This window comes from Toxorhynchites rutilus, chromosome 3, assembly GCF_029784135.1.
Source record: "Toxorhynchites rutilus septentrionalis strain SRP chromosome 3, ASM2978413v1, whole genome shotgun sequence".
NCBI classification, from domain to species: domain Eukaryota; kingdom Metazoa; phylum Arthropoda; class Insecta; order Diptera; family Culicidae; genus Toxorhynchites; species Toxorhynchites rutilus.
Window position 1 is genome coordinate 232,515,397 of NC_073746.1, and position 21,455 is coordinate 232,536,851.

Sequence of the window (21,455 nt, forward strand, 5' to 3'; positions counted from 1 at the left end):
AGTTATAATTTTTTATTGGTTCATGCGATAGAGAGATGTATGCAGATTATTTTCATATAAATTTGACATAAATCGGTTCAGTAGAACTTGAGATATCGTGTACGCCAGTTAGAAAAAAACTAGTTCCGAGAGAAACGCGTTTGAAGTTCATTGTGATGGCCGTAACAGGTTAGATACCACATCACTAAGATGGCTCTAACTAGGTAAATAATAGGATTTTCGATAAGTCCTTTCTAGAGTATATTCTTGAATGCCTAAACTACAGAAATATGGTAAAAAAAAATTTCGATTTTTTCAGATTTCTAGACTAGAATACCCCCTTAAGCAGATGAGGGTCTTCCTAGCCACATTGGCCGCGCTTACTAAACCTAAAAATGACTACCGGGTAATGTAAAAATTATAAATACGATAAATCATGTAACATGTGTTCCCTCTTCACGTACTAATTACGGGTATAATGAACTTGTATCGAGTATGTGCCGTGTTTTCAACCGCTCGTTTACTTCATTCGATTTTCACCTGACCCGTTTACAATTGAAAAAGTTTTTGTTTAACGCTCTTAGATATTAAGTAAAAACTATGTTAGTTTTAAGAATATCATTAGGGCATTTTTGTTCAGGCATGTTGATAACAAACAAAATAAACATTAAAGATTAGAATCCGGCTCTGTTACAGCTAAAATGCTAATTAGTCTAAATAAATAAACGAATGAGATAAAAGGAGTCTCAGTCGGACAGTCGTCGAGTGCACACGCTTTCTCGTTTGCTCCGTTCATAGTATAACTTGTTTCGTTACGACACGATCGAACGCGTTTCGGTATTATTTACTTTCTCAACCGCTGTTATGGGCAGTTTTTATTTTTTGAAAGTGGTTTCGAAGCAGTAATTGTGTGAAGGGGCAGTTGTTTTCAGTGTGCAGGAGGAAATTCCCTCAGAGTGATTTGCAGCAGCAGCATTTCAAACGAAAAATATTCGCCGTTTAATCACCCGTTTGTACGGTGCTTCCACCGATTTGTACAGCTATTTTCAGGAGGCCAGGTTCTCCATGTTTCAAAGTCGTAGAGACAATTTAACAGTGACAGAACATAGAATGAAAAAAGCATTTCGTGTTAATTTTTCCTCCATTTTACGTTTTTGTTTGCGCGTGGTTTTGTTTCTGTGCCGGGGACCATGAGTCATCGCAATATAAAAAGGTGTGCGTGTAATTCCATACGCTCTCTCGAATATTGATATCCGCTCTCACGCAGTGTATGCTTGTTTTCACTTTTTACTTTTTCTTACCACAAATCATTACCACTTTTTCCTTTTAAGTTCCACTTCTCTTCTCTGCTATCATCTTCTTTCCCATGCATACGAATATATTGAGTGCATGATACAATATGCTAGAACAAAGTAAATAGAATACCAGCGAAAGAAACGCGAATCTTCCGGAGAGGAAATATGAGAAAGAGAAACACAGGGTGTCACACGAAGCAAGATAAGTATCAATCATAACATTAAATATCTAAAATTTAGAACGGCAATCATATGAATCAATTATCGTGTAGCATTTGAGGAGGACCTATCTGCTTTGGTCGGCTCTCTTCATTGACTCTCTCTTCCAATAACCCCGGCCTTGCAGACAGATTTTGCCCTATTTTGCACATAGTTTGACAAACGAAGTTCTGTTCTATACTCTTGATCATCGACCACATCAGACTGTGCTTTTACTGCTGAGTTATCAACGTAAGAGAACGTTGAGGAAGAGAGTCGATCGTTGCGGATGGGTCCTTATCGGGAGTTGCGCGGGAATTTATACATAATGAATTTGATTGTTTTTCCCAAGTCGTAAATCGTTAAACGTGAGTTATAAATCGTAGATCGCGAATCGTAAGGGTCATTCCTTTGATACTTTAACTTACTTATTTCTTTATTCTTTTTATCATGCAAAAGGAGTTTGACAGAAACGATCTCGGTTACCTTATTAGATTTCATAAAGATAACTCCCGATATCGCTGCTCCGCCCTCGCGAGAAGAGTTTGATGAAGAATAAGTGCAATAAATTGTGATACATATATTTACGGTCGTACCAGTTCTACAGGAATGTTCACGGTTACCTTTTTAGGTTTCCCAAAGTTAACTCTCCGCTATCGCGTTGGAGTCATCGATATAGAACTCATCGCCTTTGCGATTGGAGTTCTATAAAGTGTACGAGTTGAAGACCAATGGTTACTTCCTCAGGTTTCCCAAATATAACTCCGTGATTCGATTTAAAAAAAAAAGCAACTGCGAAAATATTAGAATATTTAGCCGGTCCAATGAACTATGAAGTTGTTCTACTCAGGTTACCTGAAGATAATCTCTACCGCGTGTCGTGATATATATATATGATTTTCGGAATTTCATCATCGAGTGGTAGATAGTGGCAATTTGGTTGGTTTAGGTCAATCACGGAGAGTAGCTACGAATTGTACAGTCTACCCAAGCTCAAGCTCAAGCTCAAATAAATAAACGAATGAGATAAAAGAACATCAGAAAATAGAACAAAACATAAAAAAAAACACCAGAAACACATATGTTCTGCACATTCTGCCAGAAGCGATTAGGGCAGAACGATAAATTGCGCTCGAAGAAGAATAGCACTAACCATCATCAAAGCAGCATGAATCAGATTGATATTTTCCGAATGAAGAGTCCTGTTTACAAACGATAAACGCTATCGCTCAGACACGAACAGCATCGTACCCCGCAAGAAGCGTACATTTTTCAGCGCGGTATAAGCTGCCACTTCCCAGCTCGACCTCGGTACCATCGCGCGCCTTCCAGGAAGCAATAGTGTGTAAAATCATTAGGAACAGAATGAAAAATGATTCACTGGAACAAAACACGACTGCTCAAAGGGTTTGTGTTTCCGCCTTCGCCTTCACAGACGTAGCGAAGAAAGGATCCGATGAACGATATGTTGAACTCGGGCCAATCCTCCCAGCCCCGACTTGCGCCAAGGGTAAGTTGAAAGTTTTCCGGAAAGAAATAACACTGGCTGAAGATTAATGTATATTTTAGAGAGAAACAGCAGCTTGGAAAGTTGCTTGAGATTATGAAAACTTTGCAGTACACAGTCAAAAAAAGCGTGATCCTTCAGTTAAATCGTAAATAAGTATGAAAGTCAAAAAAATGTGTAAATTTGTTGTTTTATGTGAATTTAAGTGCTGAATTTTAAATCAGCAGTTTGAGAGAAGAAATAACTCCATTTACTAAGTGTGCTATATCGCCTACCCTGCTGTCACTTTTCGCTCTTTCGGGATGAAGAATTATCTTGTCTGACAGCTACGCATATGGTTCTCTGTTACGAGTTGGCATCTCGTTGGGAACAAGACATCGAACAAAACGGCGCATATTTGACTTAAAACAGATGATTGTAACTAATTTTATGAACAAATGAAAATTCAAAAAAAATACCGCAGGACTTTTTTGACAACCAACACTCGCAAATTTGATGAGAGACTTGCACTTTGGGGAAATGGGGGGAAAGTGGTCACCCTAAGAAACATGCCCATTTTCTGTGTCCACTTATCGCTACAGTTTCTGTTTTTTAGAAGAATATTGTAGCTCAACTTATTGTAGTTCAAGATAGCAAGCGATTTATATTATGAAAATTTAAAATAGTACATTTTTCATTATTGGAAAAAAGTTGAAAAAAACATTTTTTTAGTGCGGAGGTAAAGTGGTCACCTCTTGGGGCAAAGTGGTCACTCGCACGTATCCTGTTAGAAGGGATAGATTTATGCATGTTTCCTTGTCCAAATTTGTTTAAATCTTTGTTTTAATCAAATAGAAGGTACATGTATGAAATGAACTAGGCATATCCAGCTAGAGTCAAAATTGAAATTTGATCATACGTACTAAAACGTAATAGGAAACACATAATGTTTTTCATAATGAGGCTTGGTTTGGGTTGGGGTGGCATATTTTTTCTGGGTCAAAACCACAAAACGGGCCTTTTTAAAGCAGAAGGTGATTAGGTATATCAGCTTTTGAAAACAAAACATTGTCAGTAGTAATCCTCCACTGACCACTTTGCCCCCAAACAACAAAGTAATTTCTATGCGAAGTAATCGCTGAAATTGAACAAAATATTTGTTCACCTCTACTAGAATATGTGAACAGTCGTCCAAACTGTTGATTCGTCGAAAATATCTGGTCAAATAAAATAAAAATTTAACTAGAAATTCCTTAAATTCTAGACGCACAAAACTACGGCCGAATTTCAACCGAGAGAACAATTTTTGTTTTTATTTATATTTTGACATGCGCCAGCTCCACTGAAGTACAGGGTGACTCAAAAATCACGATTTTCATCAAACATAAGGTGACTATCAATACGGACTATCAATAGTCAATAGTTATACTACCAAACAAGCAGGTGACCACTTCACCCCACGAGACCACTTTACCCCCACCATCCCTATGCTGACAGCCGAAAAAAAGAAACGACTCGGAAAAAAAATCCCTCAAGCCGTTTTGAATTGTTGTTCTCTGCGGTAATTTTGATTCATTCTGACGGCATGAAAATTAATCTTGGAGCCTCCTTCGTTGCCATCATAACTCATGCGAAGCGAACCGCAAGCCAAAAGTAGACAGCCTGTGCTGAGGGTCTCTGGTTAAGCGAAAATTGAAATGTACTTCACACTTCACAGTTCCTTCTCGACTTCCAATCTCTACCCTATCCCTATTTGGTTCAACGGTGGAACTAGGCGTTTCTTTTCGTTCAACCCAGCGAGTTAGTGGGGCTCGATGCAGTCGTTTATTTATACATCGGAGAACGTTGCATGATACGGTGCCTGGTATAAAGTCATTGCAAGTGCATGGCACTGTGAAAAGAAAAATCTAATTCTGGAGCCCTCACTTGAACCGAGGTTCGAATGATTTCTCGCTTCCCATCCAGTTGTTCACGAGATGATAAATTTAGGTTCGGTGTTCATTACTTTGATCGGATCATTGGGTCGCATTTGCATTCAAAATATAAGTAATTTTCTCACGGTGCCCCAACTTTATCGCCTGTCTGTAGTGAGTGTGACCTGGGAGTAAACCTTTTTTTTCACTGCTGTTATAGGTTCGATTCATTCGACCCTGCTCTCGCCGTTTCTTTACCGAGTAGTGGTGGTGTTGGGGAGGTTTTATTGTTTTCGTGCGCCGCAGTTGCACACTTCTGCACTACGATGGACTCCGACAACAGCAGGAGATTGCATGGCACGAAAAGCGATCTCTTTCCGGTGCATTCGTGACTATGATTTAAAAGCGCTAACAATTTTCCGGGAAGTGGTTGATAATCCACCAACAGCAGGGCCACAACGGAACGCGCTGTGCTTCTTGGGGGAGGAACCCGGGCCAGACCTGCTAACAATTGCTTAACGCTATGCTGTTTCTTGTCGAGTGGAGTTGGCAAAAATGCTTCGAGAAGAAAAATTTAATGTGAACCCTACTTCAAAGTCTCGTTAGTGCCACTCGACTGCCTGGCCTTCCGAGTGTATTTAAACTGTCATCGTTGTGGAAAAGCCAAAGTAGTATCGCTTAATTACCCTCTCTAAGCCTAACGGCTGACTAATGGAGAAGGGACTCGCCGCTGGGTGTCTAATGTTGTGAAACGAAATGGGACCCGTTTGCAAGGAATACATTTTCATTAGGAAAATGGGGACTTTCCGAATCGGGTTTCGGCAACGAGCGACCACCACTTACAAAAACGACATTGTTGAGAGAAGGTTCCAATCCATTGACAATAGTGGAATAGAAAAAAAGATACGAAAGCTCTCATAACCATTGATCCTAAATGGTTACGGCTTGGTGGATTGTACGTTTGTATGGTGGAAATGAGAGCCATTCATGATATGGTGGTAGAAGCGGGATTGCACTTCAACACATAGGATTAAGAAATTGTTCTATTCAATTCGCTTGTTTATAGCTCCATAACTAGAGGCGAATGAACTGCAAAGTTTAAAGCCTCGAGGAACTGAACTGTAATGGCTCCGTATAACATTGTAGAATGAAACCAAATTTGAGAATTTACTCTTTAGTAGAAATGTTTGGTGTACCTCCGTGGCCGAGTGGTTAACGTCACACATTATCATGCCAGGCAGTGTTTGGATATCGATCAAAATCAAATGATACACATATATAACTAAACATAAGGGGTTCATTTAGATACTTGTATGAATGACAGTACTCACTTGTGTTACACTAAATGATTAAACGAAGCGAGGGAACAAAGCCTGTTGATTGCATATCCGAGCTGTACCTAACATCGCACACCATTTTCGAAGCCTGCATATAAGTTTGAAACACATATATCGTCCCGTTCTACTATAGCGAAAACTGCTGCACAGACAAGTGCAAAGCAATAAATGACACAAGAAAAATTACGTCGTCATTCGGTCACCATTTGCGGAGAGCAACGAAAGAGAAAAAGAGCTAAAACGAGAAAGTTTTCGTTTCTCACTGGAGCGGTGTTGCTGTCTGAAAAAAGTCCTGCGGTATTTCCGCGAGGTGTCGTTGTAAGCGCGTAGTTCTTGTTGTATTCATTGTATCGAGTCATACTATAGCTTGTTGGAAAGGTATTTTTGCGTTATAATATAATCCTTGACAGTGTTTTGTTTGAAAGAGAAAATCCGACATATTTTACAGTACTACTATGACAAAGGCAAAAATGCACCTCAAGCTGCCAATAAAATGTGTGCAGTTTATGGACCCATTACAGTTTCCATTTCCACCGCACAACGATGGTTTCAACGTTTCCGTTCTGGTGTAGAGGTCGTCGAAGATGCGCCACGCTCCGGAAGGCCTGTCGTCGAAAATTGCGACAAAATAGCTGGATTAGCCGAGAAAGACCGGCATAGTAGCAGCCGTAGCATCGGCCAAGAGCTGGGGATAAGTCATCAAATCGTTATTAACCATTTGAAGAAGCTTGGATTCACAAAGAAGCTCGATGTATGGGTGCCACACACGTTGACGCAAAAAAAACATCTTTGACCGTATCGACGCATGTGAATCGCTGCTGAATCGCAACAAAATCGACCCGTTTCTGAAACGGATGGTGACTGGTGATGAAAAGTGGGTCACTTACGACAACGTGAAGCGCAAACGGTCGTGGTCGAAGCCCGCTGAAGCGGCTCAGACGGTGGCCAAGCCCTCATTAACGACCAGGAAGGTTCTGCTGTGTGTTTGGTGGGATTGTCAAGGAATAATCTATTATGAGCTGCTTCCCTATGGCCAAACGCTCAATTCGGACCTGTACTGCCAACAACTGGACCGCTTGAAGGTAGAACTCATGAAGAAGCGGCCATCTTTGGCCGCATTGTCTTCCATCAGGACAACGCCAGGCCACACACTTCTTTGGTGAAGCGCCAGAAGCTCCGGGAGCTCGGATGGGAGGTTCTTTTGCATCCGCCGTATAGTCCGGACCTTGCACCAAGTGACTACCACCTGTTTTTGTCCATGGCGAACGAGCTAGGTAGTCAGAAGTTAGCCACAAAAGAGGCCTGTGAAAATTGGCTATCCGAGTTTTTTGCCAATAAGGAAGCGAGCTTCTATAACAGGGGTATTATGAAGTTGGCATCTCGTTTGGAACAAGACATCGAACAAAACGGATTAAGAACAAATGAAAATTCAAAAAATATACCGCAGGACTTTTTTCACATATTCACATATTCACATATATATATATATATATATATATATATATATATATATATATATATATATATATATATATATATATATATATATATATATATATATATATATATATATATATATATATATATATGAACATTCATTTTTAAAGACTGCAGAGATGAAGGTGTGTTATTTTCCTAATTATTTTCCAGGAAAATATATGTACAGGGTCGGATAACACATTAAGACCACTGCTCTAGCAAAAAATCCAATCCATTTATAATCATTTATAATCACAATCAATTATAAACATTGTTCGAAAAAAGTTATAACATCTGTAGTTAAAACAATAGTCATTCATTAAAAATATGTTTTAAGCTTACTTAATAATAGAGTATAGGAATACACCCATGAAAAATTTCAAAGCTTCCCCTGCTGAGTTACTCATGGGTCGTAGATGCAACTCATACTTTCCTGCTTCCGACAGCTTACTGATTGCAAAAGTAAATTATTCTAGTTGAGAGTTACAGATTGAATATTCTAGGCAGCAGAAACACTGTTATGATAGAAAAAGCGAGGGCAGAGGTGAACATGCGGTGGTGGTATCGCTGGCTGATACCCCAAGATCCTACTGGATGCGCAGCTATAACGGCTCAGTTTATCGGAGAAATAAGCATCATTTGAAAAAAAATAATCAATCGTCAATCACTCAATCCAGATGGTGTGTCGGGTGGGAATGTGATCGGTCATGTTTGTATGTTCCTGAATTTTCACTTAAAATTATTACATCTCCTCAAATACACAGAGTTTTCAGTTTTGACGTAGAACTACGTCTATCAGGAAGTGTGCCAAATCAGAAAACAGGTCACGTTTTTTATGAAATAAAGTTCAGTTTTCAACTAGCAATAATCGCACCTCGGATGTACCTCATTGGTTACGATATCGCCACTGCGCAAAGCTGTGAAATAAAGTTAACGTCAATAACTAGTTTCACTGCGATCGAGCTCTGATGATTTGCGTACCAATCGAATTGGAAATTCTCTATGATTTGTTTGTATTCCAATTTTCCCATACATATGTTCTGCTTCCCTACCCGTTCAATAACGAGAAGCTAATACAATCGTTTCTGCCCGTTTCCAACTTATTTGGTATAAATGAGCCATCCGCGAGTCGAAATAACTCATTCTTTGTGTGGATACCGACTGGACAATATCGTTGCCGGACGATCTGGACGGCGAGGGATCGAGTGCCTTTCTCAAGGCAATGAAAATGGAGGTGTAGTGCAGGAGTTAGAGTAGAGTTGTCCAAGGGCCTTTCTCAAGGCTAGAGATGAATGAACTGAAAAGTTTGAAGTTTCTATAATACAAAACCATTCCGTTCCATGAAATAACTCATCATCATTTTAGTGCGAACACCGACTGGTCAACATCGTTGCTGGCGAGCAGTCTCGAACGAGCAAGTGAACGCAGCACAACGAACAGATGACATTGATTCCCAATGCTGATGTCGCACTCCTATACACAAACAGCTCGATACAAGAATGGAAAGAATGGAAGATATTGCAAAATATTATACCAGTGCAGTTTCGTTCACATTCACTACAACAGCATCGAAGAAGAGGAAGCCCTCGGTATCAAGGTTTACAACGACAAAGATGCTGGCTGCAGCGCACGAGGAATTTCTAGGTATATTGTTGAATACCCATACTACAGAAATATGAATGAACAAAAAAATGATTTTTTTCAAATTTCTAGACTAGAATACTGCCTTAACCTGCAATTTCGCCATTTCTCGATTGTTCGCAAAGATATTTGCTTTAATCGACAGGAAATATTACTACGTATCTATCGCAAAACATCATCAAACACATTTTCAGTGTAATATTAGATTGGAGAAAAAGTAATCCATTATTTTCTCGGTAGCTGGCTGTAGTAATCGATATCTCGCGTAATATCGATCATACAATTTCAAGCTTGAAGTGGCCGTACACTGTTTGTCCGGAAGTCAAATATTTGACCTTTTTTGACAGATAAAGTGTGCTTTGAAATTTATACAAACACTTTTTTTGTTTGCCACTCTTCAATTATTGACAGTGGCAAACAATGTCAAACATCAAACATGGAAAAATATGACTGAAATGTTTAAAGTAACCTGACCATGTACCGACTGGTTTGACGAACAGACTGGAAAAATATTTTGAACATCGAATAACTGAGAATAACTGAATATTTGCTTGTCGTGTTTTGAGCAGGAGTTAGACATCAATTGAATATAGGCTACCCAAAATCAAAATCTATATGGTCATTTGTTTACCAACATATCATTTGCGAGGAAATCACGGAGATAGTATGCTTTATTTCTAACTGCATGAGCGATTTTCATATTTCGGTTTCACATGGAGGTGTTCACATTTAACATTGAGTTTAAAGTTAGCGACTACCTACGACTTACTATTGGGTACACTGGCAATATGAGCGATTTGACGTTTTAGTCATATCCCTGGTTTTGAGTCGATTATATTTGATCAGTACACGTTGATCACATTTTATCTGTCAAAAGAGTCAAATATGTGGATTCGATGAAACAGAGTATGAGGCTCGTTGAATAGGTGACATTTCACACTAAAAAAAAATCTTGCTGTTTTTTGTTTGTTCCAATCAGTTGTGAGTTGAAGTATTTTAACGATGGAGATCAACAAAGAGAAAATTCGGTACATTTCACACTTTTCCTTTTCTAAAGGAGGAAATGTAAGCCAGGCCGCCGAAATAACGATTGCAATGCTTGTTTATTATTCCCGTCGTATTGTTCTTGCGAGGAAAAGAATTAATCATGGCTCACTCATCTTCATCATATTCTATAAAACTACGACTCTTTCCATACCACTAAAATATTCTACTAAAAGTTATTTCAAAAATTTCCATGCATTCTAAAGTAATATTCGAAGTGATAAACAAGCGGATTGAATAATATAACTCCGTAGTTCTACGTCGAACCCCTAAGGCACAACCCCTTACATTTTTTAAGTGCAGTTTTTCATAGTATAGTAGTATTTTGGTGTATATTCTTCATTTGAGGGGAAGATGTAATATATGATATAATCCCGTCTGCTGCATAGGCTCCAATTTGAAATTTGTGACATTACTAATACGCTGAATACTAATACTATCTTAAGGATGAGCTCATCTGAGAGTATATGAGATAAACTCTTTCACTTGGATTACGCTTTTTTTCATTCTTTGTGTGTACACCGACTGGATAACATCGTTGCTGGACGAGCTGGACGGCGAGGGATCGAATGCCTTTCTCAAGGCAAGAGGGTGGAGGTGGTAGCGCTGGAGTAGAGTAGAGTTTTCAAAGGGCCTTTCTCAAGGCTAGAGACGAATGAACTGAAAAAGTTTAAAGTCTCTATAATACAATACCTTCCTTCCTTCCTTGGATTACGGTCGGCTAAACGACAAGACGTGTTATTCATTGTCACGGATATCACAGGTAGTATAGCATATGAACCAGTGCTGCCAAATTCACACATCATAAGCAAATACTAAGTTGTTCAATAAGTTTGTCGTTTGATAGGAAACGATCACATTCAAATGTGTCTATCTGGGCATTTGGGGTATATCTTCGATGAACTTACTTTATCACTTGTATTTGACTACCGTGCATAGAATGATGAATGAGAGAGAAGTAGATAGATGAACGAGAATTTTTTTTTCATTTTCTATAGCATTTACTACCAAACAGCGTAATTTACCGAAATGCTAACAGTATGGATAATACGACAACTTCGTTGAATGACGCTTCACCATGTAAATAATAAAATTCTTCAGTCGATTACACTCTACGACTTCATCTATATCACCGATCCTCAAAAACAGGAGATGTGTATAAACGTGCACTTCTATCTCGAACTTATCTCACCTTCTTTCCATTTTGGAGTTCTCCTTAGGTCTACAAGTGCTCGATATCTATATATATAAAAATGGATTTCTGTCTGTCTGTATGTCTGTCTGTCTGATTATTATGGTCTCGGAAACTACTGAACCGATCAACATGAAAATTGGTATGTAGGGGTTTTTGGGGCCGGGGAAGGTTTTCGTGATAGTTTGAGACCTCTCCCCCCTCTCTAAGGGGGAGCTGCCATACAAATAAAACACAAATTTCTACATTACTCGAAAATTAATCAAGCAAATGAAACCAAATTAGGCATATTGAGGTTTTAGGGTGCAATAAATGTTTCTATGGTAGTTAGACTCTCCACCCCCCTCTCTAAGGGGGGGTGTGCTGCCATACGAATGAAACACAAATTTCTGCATTACTCGGAAATTAATCAAGCAAATGAAACTAAATTAGGCATATTGAGGTTTTAGGGTGCAATAAATGTTTCTATGGTAGTAAGACTCTCCACCCACCTCTCTAAGGGGGGGCTGCCATACACAATTTCTGAAATGAATGAAACACAAATTTCTGCATTACTCGGAAATTAATCAAGCAAACGAAACCAAATTTGGCATGTGGAGGTTTTAGGATGCAATGAATATTTCTATGGTGGCTAGACACTCCTCTCGCTCTCTAAGGGTGGGCTATCTTACAAATGAAACACAAATTTCTGCATTACTCGAAAACTAATCAGGCAAATGGAGCCAAATTTGGCATGTGAAGGTTTTACGGGACACGAAACGATTCTATGGTGAATACACTCCTCCCCCCTCTCTAAGGGGGGCTGCCATATAAACGAAACACAGACTTCCGCATAACTCGAGAACTAATCAAGTACAACTTTCGATGTGAGGGTTTTTGGGTATGAGAAATGTTTCTATAATGGTATAACACCCCTCCCTCCTCTGGAATGGATAGGGAGTCCCATAAAAATATTAGACATATTTCAACCAAAAATATTCCAACCAAACATGACAATTGAAAATTTTCGGAAAACTCTGAAGGAAAAAGGGAAAATTCGGAAATTTAAATTCTCATATGTTCTACAATTTCATAGTGACAAGTGCTGTTAGTCCATTTGATGTTTGCGCTAGCGAAATTGATCTTTGTTCGAAACTGGAAATGAATTTTAATGTGATGAAACGCACTCCTATATCTTCTTCTATCTATACCAAAAAAAAGATCGCCGGATGTGTTGATAAGAGAAGAACTCGAGGAAGACATTGTCCGATTTAGGGCTGTCTTTATTCTATCATATTTTCTGTACAAAACATTTATTTCGTGTAACGGAGAAACATGTTATTTGCAAGTGGTTGAAAAATCTTGAACGAGAATTGTGTCTGGAAATAATCTGACATTATAATGTAAGTTTTGTTAGAAACACTAGGAATTTTATAGTAAAAGGTAAATTCAACGGGGTCGAATAGAAGATCAATCAATGAACAGTTCTGCGATTGGACCCATGAACTTGCTTATAATAAGAAAACGTGAATGCTTGAAGGTATTGATAACAAAAAACAAATTTTGAGCGGGACGAAGTTTGCCGGGTCAGCTAGTGAAAGATAATTCATGAGTTCAGTTAGTATTCGAATGTGATCAAGCTGTGTGGGCAGAGGATTAACAAACACATCTACCTGTAGAATTGCAATTTTTGTTTAAGTGACGTAACAGTATGGTATGACATAATAACGAACAGTTGAGTGTATGGGTTGCATTCATTGAATTCAGTTAACATCTCGGTAACTGTTCTATTTCTAAAAATCAGTTCCAATCGAGTGAATCATTTGTCCACAAAGCAACAGCTCCACATTGACGAAGACAACATTTGAGACCGGAACCAGGCAAAAACTTATGTGCGTCAGAACGCCGCTTCAGCATGACATTTCTGTCCGGCATCCGTCTCTCTTTGCATCCATTCAATTCTAACGATAAAACTTAGCTACTAACTACCCGGCTTAATTATGCATAATCTTGCATACGCGCAACACCAGAAGAACAAGTTTAGGTCGCGTCGCTGATGGCCCATCTAGTGGTTTCTGACGACCCTGACCATTCATTCCGACTAAGCCAAAAACAAAAAATTAAACCAAGCAAAACTCGCTCTTTTGCTGCCAAATTAAGGCCCTTCCTTATTCGGCAACGATGAGGCATTCTGCAATTGTTGATGTTTAAGATTAGAGTAGCGAAAAAAAGGAAAGCTGATAAAACCGGTTCGTTGTGTTTTTGTTCTAACCGAGAAAGTTATTCGTTCGAAAGATTAAATCGCTTGTCAAACTTTCACCGAAGTTTAGGATTGATGCGAAAATCCTTGCGAATCGCGTGGGTGGTCGTGTGAATGTTCCTCCAGAGAGGCGATTGTCGCCCCGGAGGGAATAAGGGGTTCCACCGAGAGCAAATCTCTTAAGTTCTCATGATTCTTGATTATTCTTTACGCTTGCCATAAAATGAAACGTAAAAAATCTGCTTCCAGACGGGTGGGTGCTGCCCGACTACGAAGCGGGAAGACGATAAAAGTCTATCAAAGTTTTTTGATTTATTTTTTTTTCAGAGGGTACTACAAAGATGGGAGATTTGAGCGAAGAATGGCAAGATGGTGCTTTTGAGGGTCGCTTATTTGGAAAGCGCACCGGTATGAAGCGAACGCCCCATCCGACTTTGCACCGTGATGTTCTATTATGAGCTGATTATGAAACACGGGTGTTAACTGAATTGCCACTCGCGCGTGTTGGCGGAATTCGTTTCCAACAGAATTTTGATTTATTGTGTTTCGAAAACACAACATATGTATACACAAGAATATGTTAGAGAGCTGAAATAAAATTGTATGAACTGATTCCTCGAATGTCTTATCTAATTCATTGCCTTATTATGGATATTTCGATTTTCGATTAAAGAATATATATGATCGTTCTCTGATCAATTTCTGGGCATATTCTGATATTTTTCAATCCGTTTGAACATTTGAACTCGAATGGAAAATCAATTGGAATTAGTGAAATTCTCGGAATGATTACTTCCTCGCTATTGAATTTTGTTGCTAAAATGACACTTTTTTTCAGTTATTACACGAAAAATTCTGCTCCATTACACAGTTTTAGTAAATTGAAATTCCGCAGCATAACAGATCCAACTTTCTGTCGTAAATGATGTGGTAAGAATCCTGGCGAATCTAAGAAAATCAGAAACTCCATTGGATGGGTTGTTACTTCTTCTAGATCAGTTACACAATTACACGAGTGTGATTGTCCTGGAATTGCATTTTGAATTAAAAAATTAAAATCTTTCACAATCTTATTTTCGGCTGCCAAGAACACATGTACGGGAAGTTGGGGTAAAACGAACACGTTGAGATGAACTTCAAATGTATCTTTCGAAACTTATGTTTCCCAGAATGAATGCTTTCCGAAATAATCGGCGAAAGGTTTTACAAAAAAAGTATTTTTCATTGATTTTTTCTACTGAAACTAAAACAGACCAAAAAGCGGGAAAAAAATTTTCGACGCGGGTAATATGGACATTAGGGTGCCAATGAAAATCGTCATCTCTAATTTCAAAAAGTTACCCCATCAAGGTGGTGAACATTTTACCACCTTAAAAAACACCTTATGCAAAATTTCAGCTTAATCGGACTTAAGGGGATATTCTAGTGTAGAGACACGAATTTCGAACGGTTTTTCAAGCTTCGAAAAATTAAAAAAACAATATTTTTACAATCCATTATATTATTATTTTTTTATCTATCTTTTATCAATGAAACAAAAATTGAACGGAAAAAAAGATTCATAATAACTATAGTTACAAGCCGATAAAGGTATATTATATTGAATGGCGTTAACGTTCCCTATGAAACTTTTTCCGGCTCAACGTATGCATTAACTAGCGTCATTTATTAATACATAGTTGAGATTTCTTAATGCAAATAACACGCCTTGAATGTATTCCGAGGGGCAACCTCTAGAATACGCGTGACCACAGTGCAAGTCGAAGGAAATTTCTTTGACGAAAAAGTCCTCGGTCAGAACGGGAATCGAGCCCGAACACCCGGCATGGTGTTAAAAAAACTGTGCCATGGCGTACACAAATCCAGCCCTTTTCCTCATTTGATCAGTATTCATTGTCATAAGGTGGTTTAAATAATATAGAATACCATGTAGAAGGGGTTCTCATTAACAGAAATTTTAGATTCATAATGTAACTCTACAAATAAACCACCTGTCTATCTTACCCCCGCTGCTCGTCTTACCCGCATCTCCCCTACACGCACCCAATCGTGTTTCACTCATAGCTAGGCGATGTTTGTGAACAAATTCGTAATTAGTTACACTTTACTTCCTTTTTGGTCGTTGACAGAAATTTCGTAGGATTGAAATTAGTGATGAAACGGATAGTGGTTTGGCCGAATACTGGATAACGGATATCCGGCAGCCGGATATTCGGTTCTTTATAAGCTAATACAAATTAAGCGAAACGACAGACTACACGAAGCAAATAAAGCGTTGAATTTTATGAGAAAATAAACAGATTTTCAAATAATAATTATGAGCAAATATTAAGTTTTTCGTTCAAAACCAATATCACATTTAATAGTTTACCAAATTTTCTGCAAGGAATCTAGAACAATTTTTTTTTCTGATAATGGTTTTATAATCATAATATAATGTTGAGATTTTCGTAAGTGTATCGAAATAATTCAAATTCTGGTCGAATAAGAGTAAGAATTACGTGTTTTAAGAACAGCAATCAATTATTTTTATTGAAGTTAAAAAAAAACTTAGAACTATCTTCAGGGATGTGTTCTGAGAGGGGTACACATACTTCACTACAAATCAAAACTATCGTAGGCGACTACATACTCACTAATATGACGACCTAACAACTGTTAGGCTTGATGGAGTAGTATGTTGAGCTTTATATTTTCGAGATTATTCCACATATTGCTGCAAAAAAGTATCTGGATAAAGACGAGACCGCACAAGGAACACCGAACTCACTTTCTGTTCTGCTGGAATTTCATCATTCATTCATCATAATTTACAACTGGTTTTTTAGTACTGTTATAAAGTGAATACTGTTATGAGTTGATAATAATTAATATTTAATATTTAATAAAATTATCACACATTAATAACATCTTATAACATCTTATATCACATCTTATTACGTGTGAATGATCTTTATATACTTATTGTGTTATGATTTATCTTAAGTTAATGAGGATTTTTTTTTATATCCGATATCCAGCCGTATAGTTGGTCACTATCCGGTATCCAGCCAAATAGAAAATATTAAAATTTTGCTATGAGGAGTACTCTGATGTAATTTGAGAGCTTGGGCTTGAGCTTGAGCTTGGGTAGACTGTACCATTCATAGTTGCTCTCCGTGATTGACCTGAATCAACGAAATTGCATAAAGAACACAGCGAATGACGATCGGAAGTAGCAAATCATTCTCATTGTGCATGTTTCGGCGGTTCGAACTTCAAACAGTCAATAACGACGCCGGTCACTTTTTTACATTAACCAGGGAAAGCTATAAAAACTATCGGTACTCGAATGTTATTTTTTTTTATCCCATTTATTTATTTAAGGCTCATTAGCATTTTAGATGTAACAGAGCCGAATTTTAATCGTGTACATATCACATGGTTATCATATCTATAATTAGCACATTACACAGTAGTTGTCATTCGCCAGTATTCCTTCTATACCATTACATATGGTACATTCACACAGTAGCCATTTAGGCGTAAGAGTATTCTTTCTGTTCCTCCATTATCTAATTGGACCACCGGACAGCGGAGACAGTTGATTGATCATTGTTGAGTTATTTATAGAACAGCAGTCCGATGTGTCTTGCAGAGCAGAGCAGTTGTATGGATGAATCGATCTTATTTCGACCGTGGATCGATCTCCATCGCTGATGATTGTTGCGTGAACGTAGCTATTCTGTAACAACACAAAGATGGACAATGAGGGCCCTGAGTTTTGAACTCACGATCGATCGCTTACTAAGCGAACGCGCAACCAATGTGGCTACGGAGACCCCCGAATGTTATTTGAGATGTTATAAAAATTGACATTACTTTCGCATGACGAAAACATCGATTAAATCACAGAAAAATTATTTCCCCAAATTATATATCATACCTGTTGCCGCACTTTATGCAAAACTTCCAAACCGTGGAAGTGGAAACCTTTTGTTTACCCCATCTCACGATACAGTGTACCGTAATGTTTTTGAATCCGAACTCCTTTTTAATCCGGACACTTTTTCATTATATTCATTATCATACCAAAACCGTATCATTTTTTGCATGTTGAATTAATTTGACTGATGGTTACTATTGTATCAATTTAGAGTAGTATCAAGTATTGTACCAAGCTGTTGACAAAAAAAAAGTCAAACATCAAAATAAATATTTGGGTTTCACAAACCCATGTCCGGAATAAAAAACATATTCCGGACGGATCAAAAAACATATGTCTGGAATTCAAATCATAAATAAATAGTGTCCAGATTTAAAATCACGGAAAAATAATAAGATTTTCCAAATTTTGTGAATTTGTGGAATTCTGTGATTCATATCTTACATGAATGTTTTCCTATTCTATAATATTTAATTATAATTTTTCATAGTATGATGTGTCAATATTTTTTAGTAGTTGAAGTTATCGTAAACGCTTAAATGTCCAGATTTCGATGCATTACGATACAGTGTTGACATCTACTGGCGATGATACGTTAGTACGTAGAAAACCATCGCTAACTGGTAGCGCAAATGGAACGAAAATGAATTGGACCGGTGGCTCCCCTCAATTATCCCTGCCATGGTTTTAGAAGTCTGGATTTGAGTCGGGACATCGTTCGCACCTTCTCCCGACTCATGTCCAATCACTGTTCTTTAGATGTACTACTCTTTCGTATTAAAGGGTGTGTCACATCAAATTGCATCACGGAAAAAACGCTGTAGAAATTCGCCCAGTAGACCGATCCTTTTGAAAATTTTAGACAGTAAAATAAAAACTATTAAACAACTTTTGGCATTTTCTTTTTATTCATACTTCGAGCCCAAGCCCGTATGCTCGCACCTTCCTCTTTACCCCGTCCATAAGGTTCTGTACAACGTCAGGTTGTAGTTTTTTTTGAACAGAAATCCATTTTCTCTTGAAGTCCGCCTCCGATTTGACAACTTTTGGGTTCTTCCGGAGGGCCTGCTTCATAATCGCCCAATATTTCTCTATTGGGCGAAGCTCCGGCGCGTTGGGCGGGTTCATTTCCTTTGGCACGAAGGTGACCCCGTTGGCTTCGTACCACTCCAACACGTCCTTTGAATAGTGGCACGAAGCGAGATCCGGCCAGAAGATGGTCGGGCCCTCGTGCTGCTTCAATAGTGGTAGTAAGCGCTTCTGTAGGCAATCCTTAAGGTAAACCTGCCCGTTTACCGTGCCGGTCATCAGGAAGGGGGCGCTCCGCGTTCCGCAAGAGCAGATCGCTTGCCACACCATGTACTTTTAGGCAAACTTGGATAGTTTCTGCTTGCGAATCTCCTCCGGGACGCTGAATTTGTCCTCTGCGGAGAAGAACAACAGGCTCGGCAGCTGACGAAAGTCCGCTTTGACGTAGGTTTCGTCGTCCATTACCAGGCAATGCGGCTTCGTCGGCATTTCGGTGTACAGCTTCCGGGCTCGCGTCTTCCCCACCATGTTTTGCCTTTCGTCGCGGTTAGGAGCCTTCTGAACCTTGTATGTACGCAACAAGGTTCCCGCTGCTTGGTCCGCTGGACGAATGAACTTGACAAATTCAGCTTATTGGCGACATCCCGGACCGAACTTCTCGGATCACGTCTAAACTGCTTAACTACGCGCTTGTGATCTTTTTCACTGACGGAGCATCCATTTTTGCCGTTCTTCACCTTCCGGTCGATGATTAGGTTCTCTAAGTATCGTTTTATCACTCTGCTGACTGTGGATTGGACGATTCCCAGCATCTTACCGATGTCCCGATGTGACAACACCGGATTCTCGAAATGAGTGCACAGGATTAATTCACGACGCTCTTTTTCGTTCGACGACATTTTTCCAAATTTACGAAAAATTGACAGTGAAGCATGGCCAACGTGATCTGTGATACACTCTTATCTGATTATAAGCGACAGCTGAAGATATAATTCCTAAAAATTAAATTTCTACAGCGTTTTTTCCGTGATGCAATTTGATGTGACACACCCTTTAATCTTGCCAACAACAATCTCTGCATTTGTGGCCAGGGTCACCACGACATCGAAGGGGTAGTGGGGGCAAATTGGTCATGGTGGTCAAAGTGGTCACCTGCTTGTTTGGTAGTATAACTATTGACTATAGATGCCATATTGATAGTCACCTTATGTCTGGTTATCAGGAACACCTTATTTAATGACTTTTGAGTACTTCAATAGAGCTGCCGCATGTAAAAATACAAATAAAAACATAAATTACTCTCTCGATAGCCAAGCTTTCGATAGCTAAGGAATTTCTCGTGAAATTTAGTTTATTCAATCTGATATGTTGGACAAATCATCAATTTGAACGACTGTTCACATATTCTAGGAGAGGTTAACAGATATTTTGTTTAATCTCAGCGATTAATTAGCATAGAAATTATTTTCGTGTTTGGGGGCAAAGTGGTCATAGGTGAATAACAACTTACAATGTTCTGTTTACTAAAGTTGATATACCTCATCACATTCTGCTCTTGAAGAAGATCCTTTTGTGGCTTTAACTCTTGATAAATATGCCACTCCAGCTAAACCAAGCCTCATTATGCGGAACCTAATGTGTTTCTTACCACGCTTTCGTATGCATCAGAAAATTCAAATTGAGACTCTAGGAGAATAGACCAAGCTTATTTCATGCATTTACCTAGTATAACAAATATGATTTGAAAAAATTTGGACGAAAAAAACGCATAAATCTATCCCATTTAGCTTGATATGGGCTGGTGACCACTTTGTCCCCACTAGGTGACCACTTTACCTCCAAACAAAAAAAAGTTCGATTTTTCACCTTTTTTCTAATGATCAAAAGTGTTCTACAGGGTAACTTCGATATAACGTACATTTCACATCCAAAATTGGACGTTGTATCGAATTGTACGTTTAAGCTACGTTTCAGAGTTCTTTATTATGCTTCGATATAATTACTTTATTGCTGTTTGAGTAAGGTTGATGAATAAATTCAATAAGAAGACGAAGCCAACTTTTCTCATGATGTTTCCCTTCGTTCTGTTGATTGAAATTAGATTCATTTAGAATCCGGAATCACAAAACAGTTGTATTTCGAGATTGGTTAAAGATACAAGACAAGCTTTACTATCAAAATACAGAAAATTTATTGTTCTTTCAGAAAAAAAAATTCAAAAAATTATTTTTTTGGACTTTGATAATGTGTACGTTATATCGAAGTTTCCCTGTATTTTGAATTTTTATAGTAAAAGCCGTTTGCTATCTTGAAGAACAATGAGTTGAACTAAAATGTACTTCGAGAATCGGGAAATAAATTGGTATGTGGGCGCTGGAAATGGGCATATTTCTTAGGGTGACCACTATGCCCCCACTTCCCCTATCCCATCCTTTCCACAGAGAAAATAATTCACCCTTTTAAACCCGAGTCGATCGCGAGTAATCGGTGTCCTACGTTACTAAACTTAGAATTAATGAAAAATGTTTATATATACTAGTAAAAATATAGATAACTAACTGACCCGGCAAACTTCGTCCCGCCCAAAATTTATTTTTCGTTATCACATTCACGTTTTCTGACTAAGTGCTGTTGATGGGCCCAATCGCAGAATTATTCATTCATTGATCTTCTAATCTACCTTTTACAATTACTTTTT

General features: G+C 38.5%; 1 protein-coding gene and 1 non-coding gene across 4 annotated transcripts in view; one reads left to right on the plus strand and one right to left on the minus strand.

Moving 5' to 3' along the window:
- The window catches only part of LOC129774902 (hemicentin-1), a 723,141-nt gene that overhangs the window by 160,134 nt on the left and 541,552 nt on the right, over positions 1–21,455 (plus strand). The gene's annotated exons all lie outside the window — the stretch shown is intronic.
- LOC129780661 (U4 spliceosomal RNA) lies at positions 8,466–8,606 on the minus strand. Its single transcript, XR_008743993.1, has one exon. It is a non-coding gene; the product is annotated as a U4 spliceosomal RNA (small nuclear RNA).